This window comes from Leopardus geoffroyi, chromosome X (assembly GCF_018350155.1).
Source record: "Leopardus geoffroyi isolate Oge1 chromosome X, O.geoffroyi_Oge1_pat1.0, whole genome shotgun sequence".
Classification (NCBI taxonomy): Eukaryota; Metazoa; Chordata; class Mammalia; order Carnivora; family Felidae; genus Leopardus; species Leopardus geoffroyi.
The window spans coordinates 109,398,779-109,406,240 of record NC_059343.1 but is presented as its reverse complement, the minus strand read 5'-3'; positions in this window follow the sequence as shown (position 1 = coordinate 109,406,240).

Genomic DNA, 7,462 nt, shown 5'->3' with positions numbered 1-7,462 from the left:
AGTTTTAATTTGTGTTGCTTGCTTATATCTTATCTAAAGCTGAGTTGTGAGGGGAAAAAAGGATGCATATGAAAACTTAAAGGAAATATGTTACATTCTCTTCTCTCTTCTCTAGGCTTGTATTTGGTAATCAAACCAAATCATCAGAGAGATATATATTTAGACCACATTATTTTGTCTTTTTGTAGAATTATTTTAATGAGATTGCCTTTTGACAATGCTATCAGCCTGTATTGAGGTATATCATCAAGAATTCTATGAAACTAGATACTTACTGTACTTTACTTCCAGGATGCTTTTGAGGATATTATTCTCTATAATGTATTTTCCAATTTTATAAAAACCCCATAGTACAAATTTTTCTCTGGATTTGATACTAAGAAAAATGTTTCTCACAGTGATTTTTGATTTTTTATTTATTTAAAAAAATTTTTAATGTCTATTTTTGAAGGAGAGACGGAATGCGAGAGGGGGAGGGACAAAGAGAGAAGGAGACACAGAATCTGAAGCAGGGTCCAGGCTCTGAGCTGTCAGCACAGAGCCCGACGTGGGGCTCGAACTCACAAGCTATGAGACCATGACCTGAGCCAAAATCGTCTGCTTAACCAACTAAGCCACCCAGGCAACCCTCTCACAATGATTTTTTTTTTAATTTTAACATTTATTTTTGAGGGGGGGCGGAGCAGAGAGAGATGGACACACAGAACCTGAAGCAGATTTCAGGCTCTGGGCTGTCAGCACAGACCCCGGGGTGGGGCTCCAACTCACGAGCCACAAGATCATGATCTGAGCCAAAGTCGGATGCTTAACCGGTTGAACCACTCAGACACCCCACAATGGTTTTGTTTTATAACATTCTTATAAATACTCTTGTCGCTGAGTGTATTTCACCCTTTGCTTCTGATACTGTGTTGGTCTGAGCCAAATGTGTGGGTCATTTCTTAGCACATTACAGAGATTATTACATACACTTTACACATTAACCTTATTCATGGCTTCATCTGTATCTTGCATTTTGTTTAGTTTTGAAATCTGCCTCAAATCATTCTTTTCCAATGATAGAATAATAAATTTCTGGACAAGTTTAGATAGAGAAAGATAGACAAACAGTTCCTGGCCCTGACTACAGATTCATCATGTCAACCACAAACTTACTCTAAATCCATAAAAATCATTACACAACTGCATACCATTACCCAATAGGAATGAGAATAAGGGATCATGACTTGCTCAGTGCAACACAGCTACATGATAGGAGTTACAATTCACATATATGTCCTATAACCATGAGTTTCATATCATATCTTATTAGGGAGGGGAAACCGGGTTCTCACGCTGAAAGTTAGTCTGTTATTGCAGGTCTGATTTCCATTACTATAATGAGCTTGAAATATGAAGGCAACTTAGATTGCCCAAAGGTGTATAGTGATGTGGAGTTTGGAGAACATTTATCAACCCATTTCAGCAACATTAGCATTTTTATTTGAGATATCCAGTTAAGTAGGAAACTTGAAAGGCAATTGTTTGCCTCAACTATTTTTATCATCATACTAAAAGTTGCTGTAAAAATTCTGGTCATCCCCAAAACAGATGAACATAAGGGAAGGGAAACAAAAATAATATAAAAACAGGGAGGGGGACAAAACATAAGAGACTCTTAAATACGGAGAACAAACAGAGGGTTACTGGAGGGGTTGTGGGAGGGGGGATGGGCTAAATGGGTAAGGGACATTAAGGAATCTACTCCTGAAATCATTGTTGCACTATATGCTAACTAATTTGGATGTAAATTTAAAAAAATAAAGGTATAAACGTTGATTCCAAAAAAAAAGTTCTGGTCATCCCTTCAAGATATTAAAAGAATAGGTCACATTATACCCAGCAAGTTTTTGATCCTTCTGGAAATGGAAGGATTGAATGATTGATTGATTGAATTTTCTACTTTTTATTAAATTGTTTGGCATCATGGCAACCTAGGCCTTGTCTCTTGCTTAAGAAGGAATCACACCATGACATTTTTATGACATGTCTTAAAGAATGACAGCCTTGACAAATCTTCTCTTGACATGGAAAAGTGTAAAAATATGCCCACATGCTTGAGGTTGTGGCACTTGCAACATTGGTGAGGCAGGTGGTCAAATACTAGTGATCCTTTGCTATATGAGAATTCCAGAAAGAAACCTTTTTTCTGCTAAGTGGTCTTTAGAATGACCACATAATGCTTATCTTTTCTTGGCATGCTCAAAATATGGTCCATAAGATGAAATATCTGGATCAGAAAAGAAAAAATATCTCAAACATCTCTCTCTATATATCTGATTTACACATCTGTGTTTTTAAAAATAAAATTATGTATATTAAAGGTGACGTTTTAAGATTATAAATTCACACAGTGAAAATGATTACTAAAGTTAAGATAATTAAGGTATCTATCTCTTCACACTTACCATTTTTGTGTGTGTGTGTGTGTGTCGTGAAGCCACCTGGAATCTACTCTCTCAGCAAATTTTTAGTATTGAATACAATATATAATACAGTATTATTAACTATATCTGTCATGTTATACATTACATTACATCTCTAGACTTAGTCACCTACATAACTGCAACTTTATATACTTTTATTTATTTTTTTTAATTTTATTTTTTATTTTTTTAAATTTACATCCAAATTAGTTAGCATATAGTGCAACAATGATTTCAGGAGTAGATTCCTTAGTGGCCCTTACCCATTTAGCCCATCGCCCCTCCCACAACCCCTCCAGTAACCCTCAGTTTGTTCTCCATATTTATGAGTCTCTTTGTTTTGTCCCCCTCCCTGTTTTTATATTATTTTTGTTTCCCTTCCCTTATGTTCATCTGTTTTGTCTCTTCAAGTCCTCATATGAGTGAAGTCATATGGTTTTTGTCTTTCTCTGACTGACTGATTTCACTTAGCATAATACCCTCCAGTTCCATCCATGTAGTTGCAAATGGCAAGATTTCATTCTTTTTGATTGCCGAGTAATACTCCATCATATATATATATATATATATATATATATATATACCACATCTTCTTTATCCATTCATCCGTCGATGGACATTTGGGCTCTTTCCATATTTTGGCTATTGTTGATAGTGCTGCTATAAACATGGGGGTGCATGTGTCCCTTCAAAACAGCACACCAGTATCCCGTGGATAATTGCCTAGTAGTGCAATTGCTGGGTCGTAGGGTAGTTCTATTTTTAGTTTTTTGAGGAACCTCCATACTGTTTTCCAGAGTGGCTGCACCAGCTTGCATTCCCACAACTTAATATACTTTGACCAATAGCTCCCTATTTTCTCCACCTCTCCATGCCTAGTAACCATTCTACTCCCAGCATCTATGTACTTGACTGTTTTTTAGAATCCACATATAAATTAGATCATGAAGCATTTTTCTTTCTGTGCCTGGCATATTTAATTTAGCATAACATCCTCCAGTTTCATTCATATCGTCACAAATAGTAAAATCTCTCTCCTTTTTTAAGGCTAAATAATATTCCATTGTTTTATTAATTGGAAATTTCTGAATGGTGAATCAAATTGTGCACAAAGATATCTGTCATTGTGCAAGTATTGTCAGTAATGTGACTTATTCCCTTCATAATCTATGTTGAAACCACACAAAAATGAAAATATGGAACTACAGCTTGTGAGCACTGGGTCATGCTAAGCTGGTTTTAACCAGATGGGTTTTCCTGGTAGATTTGATTTATGAGTGGAGGAATATGGTCAGGCTAGTTGCTTGATGAAACTATTAGTTTTTCACCCCAAAACCTGTTTACAAGCATAGTCTTCTCTATTTCCAAAAATGGAACTGGTGTAAAGTTGGTTATTCAAGCCAGAAAACTGGGAGTCACATTTATACCATCCTTTCCTTTTGGCCCTTATTTGAATTTCATCAGCAAACACTGTGTATTCCATTCCCCAAATTTGTCTTATATACAGACCTGTCTCTCCATGTTCCTTTCTCATACTATCATGGATTGCCCCAAACTCTGTGCAGCTCTAATTTTTCTCTTGCCTTATCTGTGAATCTATTTTCCACGCTGAACAAGAACGATCTTTTTTTTTTTTAATTTTTTTTAACGTTTGTTTATTTTTGAGACAGAAAGAGACAGAGCATGAACACGGGAGGGGCAGAGAGAGAGAGGGAGAAACAGAATCTGAAACAGGCTCCAGGCTCTGAGCAGTCAGCACAGAGCCCGACGCAGGGCTCGAACTCACAGACCGTGAGATCATGACCTGAGCCGAAGTCGGACGCTTAAGCGACCAAGCCACCCAGGCGCCCCAAGAACGATCTTTTAAAAAAACATCTAGATCAGGATATATCTCTGCTAGGCTTATAACCATGACAGTGGATTTTCATTGACCTGTGGTAATTGAGTACTTTTATAAGTTTAGATTCACACATATGCTACCATATTTCCAACAATTCTCAACGAAATGGTGTTTTAAAAAAAATTTATTTGAGTATAGTTGACACACAATTTTGCATTAGTTTCAGTAGTACAACATAGTGATTCAACTTCTCTATGGTTTATGCTGTGCTCACCAAAAGTGTAGCTACCATCTGTCACCTTGCACACTGTTATAATATCATTGATTATATTCCCTATGCTGTACCTTTCATCCCAAAGAATTATTCATTCTAGAACTGGAAGGCCTGGAACTCTCACTTCCCTTCACTCATTTTTCTCATTCCCTCTGCCCCTCCTCCCCTCTGGCAACAATCAGTTTGTTCTCTGTATTTACAGGTATGATTCTCCTTTTTGTTCATCAGTTTGTTCATTTATTTTGTGGAGTCATATTTTCTTGGTCTTCCACAAAGCATTCTTTTGGAATACATTCCATCTAGCATTCCTTTTTTAATTTTTATTTTTTATTGCAATATATTCAACATACAATATTATATTAGTTTCAGATATATAACACAGTGATCCAACAATTATATACATTATGAAATGCTCACTGTGATAAGTGTAGTCACCATCTGTCACCATACAAAGTTAGTACAATATTATTAACAATATTCCCTATACTGTACTTTGGTTTTAATAGAATTGTGAGTGAATCTCATCAGTATGGATATAGGTAATTATTTTAATACCATCATCACTAATATGTAGTTTTTACATTGTGACTTAAGCATATACAGGTTGTTTTCTATTTTTACTTGAGCTAGCATATTCTCTAGATGGTCTCCTTATCTTGCCATCTTTGAGATGGCTGTCTAAACAGTGGTACGGTTTTGTGGGTTACACAGACTTTCTCTTGTATGCGAGGTTCATGCCCCAGTGAAATTATGGATACTCTAGGAAGATTTGCATTAAATTATCCTGGATTCAGATTTCAAATGCCTGTTCTTTGAGTGGTTTATGAAGGGTGAAGAGAGAAAAATGTTCTTGCCTATACATATTCAAAACTTTGAACTAATTTCATTCTGTAGACCTCTCCTTTCTTGTGATAAGAAAGAAAAAAGCTGTAAAGCCGAGGTAATTGCCTGATGGTATAATTTCTTTAAATAAAGTTTGGCATCTTGTTGGAATTTCTACATTACTCTCAAAGGAATATTAAAAACAGTATATAACATAATGTTCAAAGAACTGCGATTACCTGAACTCACAAACTCTTCCGAAGAGATCTTTGTTATAAACATTACAAACTAATATTAAGTATTAGTATTAGGCAACATTTTTATCAAGTCATTAAAAGAGAATCATAGAATGTTGAGGTCAGAAGCAACCTTTGAAGACATCTGGTTTAATATCATTTGTTAATGAGGAATCTTGAGAACAAAGATACCCATGGAGACAGTGGCAGAGTTCAAACCATTGCTCCATGACAACAGGTAATTGGTCTTGTTTATATACTTACTAATTCAGCTCATGCTAGCAAGCCCTATTATGGAGCTTATGACTGAGCCTATTAAAATGTATCCTTAACCCCAGACTTCATTCCCTTTCCACGCTGTAATTTCATACTGCTAAGTAATGTGCTTTGGTACCTGGATGACTTCTCACTGAGGCGGAATTTTTTTAAAACGTTGGTTGGGGGATTGATCTGAGAGATAGATGCGTCACTTGGCTATGTACTAATTGACACATAATAGGTTTTCAAAATGTAGCTAAATGAAAATTTCAATTTTCATCCAATAATTTTGCATGGCCCTTAGTTTTGAACCACAGGAATTTTATAAGGATGATTTTTCAAATCATAATTTAAATAAACATATACTTCTAGAAGCCAAACCCTTTGGTTTATATTCAGTTCATGCTGCTCATCCTTGACTCTGTCCTGTATGGAAACTACTATATCAGGGGTCGCCTGTAACATTGTCCCTCAGGATCACTTGTGGAAACTTTAAAAAGCGATGTTATGGGTACTGTAGGAATTCACTTAGATGAAATTCTAGGACAGACAAACTAATATGTAGCCAGAGAAAAAAGATCAGTGATTGCATGCCAACAACAGGACAAATTGACTGGAATGAGGCAGGAAGGAACTTTCTGGAGTGAAGTAAATGTACTTTATTTTGAGGTGGTAATTACACTGGTATATGCATTTGTTTCCACTCTTTGAACTGTATACTTAAGTTGGGTGCATTTGGGGATGGCAATTGTACCCCAGTAAAATTCATGACCCTCCAAACAAAAACTGTGATGAGGATCCACATGCAAAGATTCTGACCAAGTATATCCAGTATGGGGTCTTGATATCAGCACATGAGATTCTTATGATCAGCCATGATGGAGAACTTCTCTTCTAGATACTAGAGTCTAAGGTATGCTTTCTCTGATTGGCCTGCAAGATTTCAAATCAAGAGTTCTTCTCCATTTAAAGTAACAACATAGAGGCATGTTTAAATTAATTGACCTCTGTGATGGTATTGTTAGCAAAGAGTTCTTTGACCTCTGTGAAAGGCAAAGTGCACATACTTATTTTTTTTCCTCTTAGCACTGTGCTCCATCACCTCTCAGGAATATAGACTATTTCCCTGTCTTGGGCTATTGGTTCACCCCACTGTTTTGTGTATACACTGTTTCTGTCATACAAATGCATTTAAGTAGCTTGAGGGGCACTTTCTTTGGGTGTGCCAGAACTGCCTAACATGCATGTTTGGCAAGTGCAAATTTTGCGCAGAAGCAAGTAGGGTACTGTGTATGAAAGCACGGTGTGACATGGTCTTCGAGGACACGGAGGATTTCAGTTCCATGGTCATACTGGATTAGCAGATCATTTGCCTCAGAATGGTACCAATCCAAAACAATGAGAATCCTACTTTGAGCTCTTCAGGAGTCTTAAGCCTCTGTATCCCAAAATCCCACACAGGAGCAATAGATGTAGTCACTACTTTCTTGGACTCAGTGCTCAGATGGTTCCCTACATCACTTTTTATCTTGTATTGTAACTGCCTCCACCTCTGTGAGCTTCTTTT